The following is a 13,531-nucleotide window of genomic DNA, read 5'->3' on the forward strand; positions in this document are numbered from 1 at the left end:
TAATACATATGAACACACACACACACACACACACACACACACACACACACACACGGGTGGCAACTTGGCCCGGTTGTGCTTCCTAATAAACACTGGTGTGAGTTGTTACCATGGCGACACCATTGTGTTTCCCTCCTCCCTCCGAGCCCATCACCCTCCTCTCTCTCTCACACACACACACACACACACACCCTCTCTCTCTCTCGGCCACTCCCCCTCTCCAGTCCCTCGCTCTTCATCCCGTTACTCCCGTCACTGTGAACTGGAGACCGGAGAGACTGGAGTGAACCTGCACTGGATCTATCGAGTTCTTCAGGTGTAAGAAGGGATCCGCTGACCCCTGACCTCTGACCTCTGACCCCTGACCCCTGAGATGAATGAAGACACTGAGGCCCGTCTCAGGATGGAGGCGACGGATAAACTCAACGGACTCGCGGGGAGGAGGAGGCGTCCGAAGAAGGTAAACATGAGGATCTTCTGGTGTTATCCTCACAGTGTTACAGGAGTTGTAGGAGTTGGTGATTTACTTTAACAGACGCAGGAGTTTCAGCCGCGCTTCTTCACTGAAACTGATGATCAGGAGCAAAACCTGTGTGTGTTTTGACTCGGATCGGTTTCTTGGCTTTGTAAGATATGCTTATGTTTCTATGAGACCTCTCTGAACTGAGTCTGTTGAGGTGAAGATGGGCGTGTGTGTGTGTGTGTGTGTGTTCAGGAGAAGTGTTTTGATGAGAGTTTATATTTCTGTTCATCTGCTGATTACAGTGTTTTGATTGACAGCTGCTTCTTCCCATTTCATATTCATTCCCGTTTTCCTCAATCGACAGCGCTTTCCCTTGAACCAGTTTCTGAAAGGAACATGCTCTATAAATCACACTACTCATGATATGAAACATTGCACACAATATACATGACAATTTATGATGTATATACATTATGCATATAATATAAACACAGAATACTCAAGAATACAATGTACAACGTTCATATTTCACATGCATTTAATGGTGTAAATGAAGACGGTCGTGAGCGGAATGATGTCAAAAGCATTAAAGCATCTCTTGCTGTGAAACACCTTTGTTCCATGTGTGGCGCTGAGAGTGGGGTGTGTCCGCGGGCCTTTGTGTGTATGTGTGTGTGTGTGTGTGTGTGGTGCGCTTGACTACGCTCTTCACTTATCTGTCCGATGTAGTAAACAATGTCATTGTGGATGTGTGTGTGTGTGTGTGTGTGTGTGTGTGTGTGTGTGTGTGTGTTTATCTCCACAAGGATAGTAAAATCTACATTGTGGGCTTCAGCTGATAGTCCCTGTGAGGAAAAAGCTTAATAAACATACTAAATAATGCCTATTAAAATGTATAATAAAAAAACGTGTTTGTGAAGTTAGATATAGATATAGATACAGGTATAAAATACATCATCTCAGTATAAAAACAACACAAGTCAATGGAAGTGCTCCACCATGACAGAAATATGCATGTTTCTAAATCAGAGGATACTATTTGTTTTGCCACTTTAGTGCTTTAGTCTGATCTGAAAATGACTGATTATGAGAAACCCTGCTGACTGTAAACACTATTCTTAACTTGTTGGTCTGCAAGAATGAGAATCCAGAGAGAATCCCTGGATCATTTATTTGATTCGTCTGCATCATTATTATCTGGTTATATTTTGTTACAGATTCTTACACCGTACAGCATGGGATAACCTAGAAACACAAGAGCTTTTTTAATTCTGAATCTTTTTCTTTTTTATGCCTTGGAAAAGTCAGGGAGAAAAAATAGTAAAATTAAATTAGATACATTTAGATCTATTTTATTCTAATAAGAACAACGCACTGGAAAAGTCAATTCGTGGGTCAAACCGTATGAGGATTCTGATAAAGCTAAAGTATATTCACAGGAATTTATCGCCACTTGGAACAGTGTCAGAAACGGTCTTGTGTGGTTTGGCTTTCACAGAGGAGGGCAACGAGCGATCAATGATGTTTGCATTATTAATATGTCTCCCCTTCAGTCGGCGGATGGGGGTGAAGTTTAATCTAAGCGAGGATCAGTTGAGAGGGCGTCTGTTTCTCTGCACACTGTATTAATGACAGAGTTTTCTGACTGATTTTGGGGGTAAATCTGTGGAATTCTGTGAAATAGTCAAATGTGTTAAAGTCCCCCTTAAGTCAATCATTTTATGCCTTAAAACTAATCTTTGATCACCAAAATGACATATTAAATTTTTTTTTCATTGAAAAAAAAAAATTCTTGCCTTATAATATCTTGAATGTAACTCGACACCCTTGCCTCATTTAGTATTCGCAGGTCTATGAATATGCAAATGAGCCCCGCCTCCACTCACTCACTCAGCTCAGAGATCCACTCGTTGACGATCACACGTTGATCTGATTGGTTACAAGGTAGTTTGTGACGTCAGAAACACCAGCGATTTCAAAGCGTGTTTTTGAGACTGTCTTTGGTTCACTGCAGTTTTAAGGAGAAAATACTCAGCAATGCTGTCGACTTATGAATTTACACATGCTTTGTCTTAAAGCATTTTAAAAACACCACCTACACAAATAAACAACATTAAAAGCTGGATTTTCACCACTTTTTCAAACGCATTCTGTCTCTTTAACCAGAACTATTGTTACAATCACGACCAAAAACAGCATCCTCATCTCTCAGCTAAAATTAAATGATATTAAACCGCCAGTAGGAGGCGGCAAATCATTATCTTAACGAGTGAGTCATTGAATCATTCAGTCAAACAATTCGTTCAAAAAGGCTGATACATTCAGGGAGAAAGCAAAAAAATAACGTAAACGAAACTGAAACTGTTGCTCAGAGACGCAACTGTTCGGAACTATTGTAAATGGCAAAATAGAGGAAAACAGACAATATTGAATCTAAAATGTAAGTCACCTATTAGCCTATTAACTCTTTTTTTTATTGTATAAAATCAATATCACATTTGCAAACATGCTATTATTCGGGAGAACACCACTTTTGCTTGTGTGATATTGCTTATAAAAATTAAAAACAAGAACTTATACAGAGCCTTTTTTTCCACCGTATCTTGGTTTTTGGAAGCATTTTATGAATGGTTGAGTGAATGATTCAATGACTCACTCATAAAGACTTCACATGTTTCAGTATAGGATGAATCAGTGTTTTTTAACGAATCTCTTGAATGAATGATTCAGTGACAAACCCATTTTTAACAGTCGCTTGTTTCCACCTACTGGTGTAACGATGTAGTTGATACTATCTTCAATCTTCACTCTATTTTGATCACTACTGGAGACATCAGTGTTTATATGCGAACTATAAACTTTTATCCCAGTACTTCTGTGATAATATGAATCCAGATCGTGGATCGAGCCAGCAAGCACAAAGAGTGACTGTCTAACAAATATTTTTTCTATTATTCGGTAGAACTCATTATTATTCCCTTTGAAGTCATTGTCCGTGCCTTTCCAAAAAAGTTATTCGGCTTCAGAGACATCTCTACTCTCTAGATATTGGCCATTGAAAAAGCTTTAATTGATACTTTCTAATCATTGATGTCCATAAACAATTATAGTTCAGGAATTCCACTGTTCCCTTTCATAGGTTCTCAGCGCTGCGTAATGACGTAATTGGAAAATGTGAGTGGTCACAAGGTCTAAAGCTCTATAGAATAGCCGATTCATTCGCTGATTTGCGGGCTTGGTGCTTTTCTTTTCGTCAGTGCATGATAGTTTTAGCCTGTTTTGACTAGCAACTTGCCTTGAAGTGCATTTGATTCCCCAATGATTAAAATGTAGTTTTAGGAAATGTCTCCCTGCACTCACGCGCTTCATCTTTGGCGATGGCATGTCTCCTGTTCAGGGTCCATCATGTGGAGGCCAAAGGATGAAGGAGCGGAAACTACACCTTATGTGGTGCGAGTCACTGGTAACACGAAGGTTGCGGGATGGGTTACTATACTTGGCCTTCATGTCATGTCCACTGTCACTGCCATTTAGTGGCGATGTGGGTGCAACTCACTCCAGCTTGTATTCAATAATTACTGCATTGTGTGAAACTGTCGGGCAGCACCAGGACTTTTCACACGATTGGAAATTTACCCTTCGCTAAGCCCCGCCCTCCCTAGTTACTGTTGCTACGCCTGACAAGCTTCCGCGCATGGGTCATCTATTACAGTGTGTATGCACAGGTGTCAGACATTCCCAATGAGATAATTAGTAATTTTTGGTGAACAGGTGAAATATCTGAGAAAGCAAGACAAAAGGGCCTGCAGTATGCATTCAAAGGATATATCAATGACATAATATGCAACCTATTAGAGAATAATTTCATAAAAATTGAAGCTAAAGCCTATAGTCCCAGCGCAGCAGCAGCGCCTCATACGCTGACCATTCACATGGGAAACACACACATTGAGGAACAGCTATGTTCGTGCAAAGCAGGGTAAGTGAAATGTGAAAATAATCTTATAATTATAAATCAAACAGCTTATCCACAAATCTTGTGGAATAACACTAACACCGGGAGAGCCGCGATCGGATTGGGTTAAAGTTACTCTGTCAGGGGTAGTAGACCGTCGATTAACAAAATGCTGAAATATATTTTAAAGTATGTCAGTGAGCCTCCGTCTTGTCTTTAATCGTCTTATTTTACGTTAAAATATATGCATTATGAACTAAGAACCGTCATTATTTCCAAGTAATCAGTGTTTTTGTTAATCCTGTGGACATGTAGTTGTGAATGGGGTCTCCCACTGCTGGATCACACCCATCATTTCTCCCCTCTGCTTTTAGACTTTCGGGAAGGAAAAAAATTCCACTCCCCGTCCAAACTTTTAGGATACCGGGTATCAGATTTGCACAATCCATACGCACACAACGCTTTGGCATGTTTCCCTCACTAGAAAGCTTGCCAGACCTCCTGCGCCTAGTTACGGTTGCTAAGACACGATTTGCCAGTGGCGGTTTTCGGGCGTGGCTTAGCGAAGGGTCAATTGTGTTCCTCTAGGAATCCTGCATGTAAGTCCATTTCAGCATATGAGTCTCATGTCTCTTTGGTGTCCTCAGTGACCACACGGGTGTGCTGCCAGGCTTTACTATCATGCAAGAGTCCTCACTCTCTGATAGGGCAAGTTTTTTAATCACAAAGTGATAGTGACGGACTGTTCCAATATTTTACAGCCAGCCATCATCAGATATGCCTTACAAACTGCCTAGAGATGGAGGCAGTGCATTTTGCACTCAGATGTAGGCTTCAAGACCATCATGTTCTGGTTTGGATGGACAACTTGACAGTGGTGTCCTATTTGAACTGTCAAGGCTTGGACCATGTTAATGTTGGGAGCAGGGCAAGTTCGGTCAGTGTGGGCCAGTTCTGGATAAATGCAATGTAGCGACAGACCATCTGTACAGACTGGGCCTGATCCCCAGACAGCAGATGTCGGCCCAGATCCGGCCCACATCTGGGTCGTGTGGCGTGTACCAGATGTGGGCCGGATTTGGGCTGACACTGTTGCTGTCTGGGTCATCAGATCATCCAGTGTTCGGTAGGCCTTTTAACCAAGACGATTCTCCCTGTTGATTCCAGCGCCATAGGGCATCATTTTGGCTGAAAATATGCCTTTATACATTTTAGCAACATATCGGCCATCTCAAGTTTGGTTTTGGTGCTGTATCTATCCTGGTAGGTGTATCGTGAGAGATTGTGTTTTGAAAGGACATGTTGTCTTAAGCGTATATAGGGCACCATTTGGCATCCCCTGCCAGAACCCACCCAGACAGCAACATAGCGTCGACCCAGATCCGGGACCACGTGTGTGGCCTAGGTACGGCCCATGTGACCTTTGCCACTGCCAGAACTGAGCCATATGTGCCACAGTTGGCCCAGATGAAGCCCGGATATGTATGCTATTACCAGCCAGACTCAGCCCAGACAGCAACATAGTGTCGGCCCAGATCCGGCCCACATCTGGTACGCGTTGAATCCACGTGTACCAGAGGTGGCCCGGATCTGGGCCGACACTATGTTGCTGTCTGGGATGTGGTATGTGGGCCAGAAAAATGTAGGAGATGTGAGCCACAACTGGGCCAGATGTAATTTTCTATCTGTAAAGTATTGAGGCTGTGGGTCTGACCCCTTTGTTAAGGGATGGGATGTCCCTCCCTCGCTGTGGTTGACACTATTTTAAATACGAGAGCCCCATCGATGAGTTGGCTGTATTCGCTTAAATCCTGCAGAATTTCTTTTGGTGCACAGCTGGGAATGAGGATCCTCTTCACTGCCCAGTTGATTCAGTGTTGGATTGTTTACAGGAGAAGCTGGGACCTGGAACGACGCATTCAATGCTTAAATTTTACATATCCTCAATTGCAGCAGAACATGTTCCTTTCTGGTCAGTTCATGTTGCTATGTGGGATTCGTCTTTGGAAGTCTAACCGGCTTGTTATATGCTTTGGGGACGCCAAGAGAGGAGTGTCAGTCTGTAAATAAAGCTTTTGCGTTGTTGCAATTACCAGGGCTTATGACGTACGTATTCCCATTGCTTCTGGATATTCTGCTCTGAGCTGGTGGGAGTGAGTGGAGGCGGGGCTAATTTAAATATTCATAGAACCGCGTATACTAAATAAGGCAAGGGTGCAGAGTTACATTCAAGGTATTTTAAGGCACAAAGGTTTTTTTTTCAAGGAAAAACGTTTAAATATGTAATTTTGGTGATTAAAGATGAGTTTTAAGGGATCAAATTATTGACTACAGGGGGACTTTAAGACCTCACATTATGTCATTACGCAGCGTCTCATTCACTCAGGGTTACATTCAGTAACCTAGACGTTAAAGGCTCATCGGATGCAAAATTCCCTTTTATATAGTGTTTGCATATAAATGTGTCTTTAATAATTGGGGGTGGAACAGAGCTGCTTTTGAGGAGGTAAAAAGGGTGTTGTTTTACACAAACATTGAGGAATTTTAACCGAAGTATATTACAAACTTTACATAAACACCCTAAAGAATCACACCAACTTGTGTAAAATGGGCATCCGATGACCCCTTTAACTGTGCTTCATCTATGCAAAGCAATTTCTCTCTGTGCAGTCTTTTATCTCAGGTTATTTGTCATCATTGGGAACATCCTCTGGAGGTAATTGGTCGTTAGCAAAAAGCACTCGACAGTGTCACATGCTTTCACAGACGACGAGGATGCTGCTGAGGAAGGTGTTCTCATGTTCTGATGAACACTGCACAGATCCCATAGCTCAGGTCTGATATATGAGAAGTGCAACTCTGCGAACAAAAGCCTTTCCCTTGCCAGCATTACCTCATTCTTCTGTAAGCATCCTGAACTATGCTGAAATGAATTTAGTGGTGTTTTGCAGTAGGTATAACTATTACTGTTTCCCATTGTTGGAATTAGGGGGTTTTCCATGCAACAAGTACACCGGCAAATCTGATTTATTCATCAAATCAGATATTTTTAGGATGACTGTCTGATTTCTTGTGGTTTTTTTTGTTGCTCTCCAGACATTCAAAAACCCCTGGATACAGATGTGTCTCAGTCTGGGCACTCTGGCTCCTCAAATTGGATTTCAAACCGTCTTTTGTGTTAATCTTAACATGGCACACAACAATAACAATAAAGTCAAACGCCGGAAGTATTCATATGGTATTCAAATGGTATGTCTAAAGATGTCAGCAGTGATAACAGGAACATCAATATACCAGTTTTGCTGAGTTCTGCACCGCGACTCGTCAGGCCGCTTATTTGGATATAGAGATATGATGCACCTCAATTTTTCCTTCATCCGTTTTGAAAGCCTCGTATATGTGGGTACGACTACGACGTTACCAAAGCAATCCATTCAGTTTGTTGTGTCTGGACACACAAATCTTATTTGATCACTTGAGCAATTAATATTGTGGACAGCCTGCCTGAAAAGATTTGATTTGAGAAAAAAAAATCAGATTTGCCTGTGTAACCCCTCTTCACCCGGGTCCCACTCGACCCGGATGAAGGGGGGTTACATTGGTGACGTGACCCGGATGGGAATGAGGTTTAGGGGGGTGAGTGTAACGGAGGCCAGCTAGTAGTTGCTGTGCGAGTAAACCTCACTCCTCTGATCTCTAGCGACAGATGCTAGAGGCTGCAGTCTTTAGCCTCCTCGTTAGAGCGCCTGACTCTCATGCCGGAGACCCAGGTTCGAGGCCTGCTCGGAGCGGGTCAAGTGGGACCCGGGTGAAAGGGGTTACACCTGCGTTCTGAACACCGCCTTAAGCCCGTTCACACCGCCAGCGACACGCAGCGACACAATCCCATTCATTTCAATGGAGCGCTGGCGACTCAGGAGCGACAGTGACCGCTGGCGTCAGAAAGTGCACGAGTCGAGCGATGCAATGTGCTGAGTTTACTCGAACCAGTCTAACCCTTTGCTATGTTTCACCCATTTCATTTTAAACAGGCCTTGCAACAGAAGGAGTATCCGATTGAGCTCGGAAGATCCCCACCTCCACCATCGCATCACACACACAAACACACACACACACACACACACACACACACACACACACACACACACACACACACACACACACACACACACACACACACACACACACACACACACACACACACACACGCACCAGGGCTGGAAATTAAAAGGGGCTCAGGGCAAAAATCCCAGCAAAACTAATAAAAATGCTTCCAAAAACCAAGATGCGGTGCAAAAAAGGCTCTGCATAAGTTCTTGTTTTTAATTTTTATAAGCAATATCACACAAGCAAAAGTGGTGTTTTCCCGAATAATAGCACGTTTGCAAATGTGATATTGATTTTATTAGGGATGGGAATTGATAAGAATTTAACGATTCCGATTCCATTATCGATATTGCTTATCGATTCGATTCCTTATCGATTCTCATTGGGTGAGGGAATAAGTACAAATGTGTTTGTTTGTATTAACTCGCTTTAATATCTGATCAGAAGACACAGCACAGAGTATTAGTGGTTTGAACCTACACTGGTCTCATGGTTCGGTTCGATTACGATTATCATGCCATCGATTCAGTTCAATTCGATATCTCGAAGCATCGCGGTGCACTGCATCCAATTTTCAATTTTACTTCAAAAGTGATGTGTGCGTGCGCACGCGTGTGTGTGTGTTTGTGTGTGTGTTCGCCTGTTCGGGAAGTCGCAGTGACAGAAACAGTGACATTCCAGTTAAAGTTTCATGGGACTGAAGTCTGTTTATGCCATTAAGAAAATGAAATTCTGTCAAATCAATTTTGTTTTAAAGAAATGTTCATTTAAAAGCAGCGCTCATTCATCATTGTATAATGTTACCCTGAGACGCGCGCATCCGTCAACGAGTCCGTTGTTGAAGACGATCATCCATTTATAATCACGCGTAACAACACAGAATACTTGTAATTTGACCATCGGGTGCGTATTCGTAAATCAGATAACATTAGGCCGGGTGGATGATTTGTTTTTGGCTGCGGATCCGGGTGATTTTGGAGCTCATGCTTACTCTAAAGCAGTCAGACTCTGCAGGCGTTATAACAGCTCGAGTGAACACGGCTAACGTGGTATTTCAAGTTAGTGGTTTTACCTCCTGCATATTCTATTTGTGCGTGACATGAGCGCACACGCACTGTCTCTTCTCCAGGTCGTGCTTACCAGGTTGTTCATAAAAGCCGAAATGTGCCCAGATGTAGGCTTTTAAAGTAGTTGGAGCATTTTTAATTACTCACACTCGCGTCAAATTAATTGCATGCTGTGTGGCCAAATTTTTCTGCATATTGGAGGTAGTTCCCTTTGACGAAATTGAATTTTTACAAGTGTTGCAAGTGACTGTATTGTCGTATTTTCGCGTGAAATATAACCAAAACAACGTAGCGCGTGTGTGACGTCATGACACATTTGCAACGAGCGGAACCGATAAGAGGAATCGTTAAGCAAGCATGCTAACGGTTCCAAGGAATCGGTTCACTGGGCACCGGTTCTGAAGAAGAACTGGTTCTCGATTCCCATCCCTAGATTTTATACAATAAAAAAAAAGAGTTAATAGGCTAATTAACTCTTACATTTTAGATTCAATATTGTCTGTTTTCCTCTATTTTGCCATTTACAAGTTCCGAACAGTTGCGTCTCTGAGCAACAGTTTCAGTTTCGTTTACGTTATTTTTTTGCTTTCTCCCTGAATGTATCAGCCTTTTTGAACGAATTGTTTGACTGAATGATTCAATGACTCACTCGTTAAGATAATGATTTGCCGCCTCCTACTGGCGGTTTAATATCATTTAATTTTAGCTGAGAGATGAGGATGCTGTTTTTGGTCGTGATTGTAACAATAGTTCTGGTTAAAGAGACAGAATGCGTTTGAAAAAGTGGTGAAAATCCAGCTTTTAATGTTGTTTATATGTGTATGTGGTGTTTTAAATATGCTTTAAGACAAACAATGTGTAAATTCATAAGTCGACAGCATTGCTGAGTATTTTCTCCTTAAAAACGCAGTGAACCAAAGACAGTCTCAAAAACACGCTTTGAAATCGCTGGTGTTTCTGACGTCACAAACTACCTTGTAACCAATCAGATCAACGTGTGATCGTCAACGAGTGGATCTCTGAGTGAGTGAGTGAGTGGAGGCGGGGCTCATTTGCATATGCATACCTTCTGCAAATACTAAATGAGGCAAGGGTGTCGAATTACATTCAGGATATTATAAAGCATGAATGAATTTTTTTTCAATGAAAAAACATTTAAATATGTAATTTTGGTGATCAAAGATGAGTGTTTAGGGATAAAATGATTGACTACAGCGGGACTTTAGGTTCTAAACCCAAGCAAACACCTGAACAAGCGAATCAAGCTGTTTAGAATCAGTTCACTGTGAATGGGCACTGAAGTCTGAAGCTTTTGCTTTGTGAGACTGTCGACAGAAACCTATTTAAGTTTCTGTGACACTCGAGGGCGGCTTCTCTGTCATGTAAAGGATGATTCCAGCGTGTGTGTGTGTGTGTGTGTTTATCACACACTCCTGGACGCCTAACAGCAGCGCAGATGGAAAATGCTTCCTGAAATGACATTCAGCTGTTACCACGGCAACAAGGGGTTGAATACGGGGTCCTCGTCGTCCCCGAAACGGCACCTTCCTGAATATGATACCTGATGAATGATATATAGTAAAAATAATGAGATACAGTACAATTAAACTTAATTGTTTGTGAGCGTGCAGTGCATTTACTCGTATATTATATTGGGTAAGAAGATTGCTCCGCGTGTATGATGCCACCTCTGAATTAGACAGGGTGGGGCCGGTTACCAAGACAACAGTCACTATGGGATGCTCCCATAATCCAGTCGGGATGGGGGTGGAGGACAGGATTAGACAATAAAACAAGAAGGGCTAAGAAAGGTGCTTAACATAAGTGTATATTGCGGTGTGTTCGATGTATTATTGAACTCTTCTTTTAATCCTGATGAGAGAGAGAGAGAGAGAGAGAGAGAGAGAGAGAGAGAAAGAGAGAGAGAGAGATCATAAAACCCCTCCTTTAACCTTCCCGTCAGGAAGAACGGCTGTATCTTCTGTATGAAAAGCTGTGGATGTAGAAGAGTTAGGATTGACCTTTATTTACTATAGTCAGTGTATGCGACTGTATTTCTGTAGAGATTAATCACACAGATTGTTCAGTACTCACTATAATCACTAATAACAGCAATATTTAAATCATTTTTTATTACAATTCAACAATGCATGTTTACAGTTCATTGAAGCAATTATAGTCATTTTACATTTTATATGAAAATAAGCCAATAATAAGCCAATTATGCCAATATATTGCCTAGTAATATAGTTCATTATTTTAATTGTAAGGGTTTATGTTTGCATGGCAACATCCAATCATAATTCAAGAATATAGAGTCGGAGTAACGGATAACAATAGCCTGACTGACACTGAAGCAGCGTTCATTATTAATAATGCTGGTGAATTATGAATGATATTTCAGGTTGAGGGGCACAGTGGGAAAATTAGACACATTGTGATTGTGTTAGAAAAGACATGATTTTTTATATTTGGGTTTTTGCCAGATTTATTTATTTATTTAATTATTTTATATACTGTAGGTCACAGCCTACATTTAAATATTAGCCTCCATATTTTCATCATTTGCAAGTTATCAAACGTTAAAGTCAATATTTATGTGTTTCTTTAAAATTAATGTATGTAATATGCAGTAAGAAATGTAGACAAAGACAAGAAAACATGCACAGAATGATTATTATTAAATATTGTAAAAAACACAGTTATAAGAAAGCATCTCAATTCTAAAGCTACATCAATACGGACTCCTGGACTGTGTTTTTAAAGGAATATTATTTAGGAATAATAAATGTAATAAAAAACAAATAAATAAAATACATTTGTCAAAACAGATATGTCATATTTTTGGTCTTTTTAGTGTATCAGTGCCATGTTTAAATTCATTCAGATGCTTTTAATGCAAGGATGCATTGATTATATAATCAAATATGTCTCTTTTAAATGCAAATTTTTATTTTTAATTTCATTATTACATTTATACATGTTCATCAAGACAGAGTTACTTTTGATTCATCTTTAATTTTTATTTATTCATTAATTTAATTCATACTCTGGTTTTTCAAAGAGATCAAAATAGAGGGAATCACTCTTTAAAAGAAACTTGACACATCAAATAAAGATTGTATCATTACATCGTTACACCAGTAGGTGGCGACAAGAGAGTTTTAAAATATGTGTTTGTCATTGAATCATTCACTCAAGAGATTCGTTCAAAAACGCTGATTCATCCAGTAATGAAACGAGTGAAGTCTTTATCATTCACTCAACCCTTTTTTTAAGTAATTCATTGTAATTTATTGAACATTTTTAAATAGACTGCAGAAATTCAAACTTTGTCAGAACCTCTAGTAAATTACGTTATTTTATTTAGTTGTCTGTTCAGAATCGTGGGAGAATCATGATCTGTTTAAAACAAAAAAATCGTGATTCTCAATTTGTTCTTGTACGTTTGGCGTGTAACTTGTGTTGTTTTTGCTACGGACACGAATGATGTGTTAAATCATGGCTTGTTGAAGAGAGGTGCCCTAATACTTCTCTAAACAGACTTTACCTATTGGATGAAAAAATTCCCACATTAGTGGACATAACTCACAACTGGGCCGACGAATGACGCAGCTTTAGTTTCATGTTGGTTGTATTGTCTTTTCCACTTCTAAACTCTAGCAGAATGACTAAAGCTATATTCAGATAATACACACCTAGTCATGCAGTCTTTGCAAGTTATAATAAAACCATCAGCAGAATTACTGTGGTTTGGACTTGATCGTTTGTAAAAGTTCGGCTGAAATCACTTCCTCTCCCTTCACACTAGTGGGAGTTTCAAGAACACAAACACATCGACAGAGAAACCTCGGGCGGTAATTTAGTGTGTGTGTGTGTGTGTGTGTGTGTGTGTGTGTGTGTGTGTGTGTGTGTGTGTGTGTGTGTGTGTGTGTGTGT

At 40.7% G+C, this 13,531-nt stretch overlaps 1 protein-coding gene across 2 annotated transcripts in view; it reads left to right on the forward strand.

The window, feature by feature from the left end:
• The window catches only part of ank2b (ankyrin 2b, neuronal), a 155,896-nt gene that overhangs the window by 12,213 nt on the left and 130,152 nt on the right, over window positions 1-13,531 (forward strand). The gene's annotated exons all lie outside the window — the stretch shown is intronic.

The sequence above is a fragment of the Siphateles boraxobius genome, unplaced genomic scaffold, assembly GCF_051911475.1.
Source record: "Siphateles boraxobius isolate OS27281-9 unplaced genomic scaffold, OSU_SipBor_1 48, whole genome shotgun sequence".
In the NCBI taxonomy this organism is placed as follows: domain Eukaryota; kingdom Metazoa; phylum Chordata; class Actinopteri; order Cypriniformes; family Leuciscidae; genus Siphateles; species Siphateles boraxobius.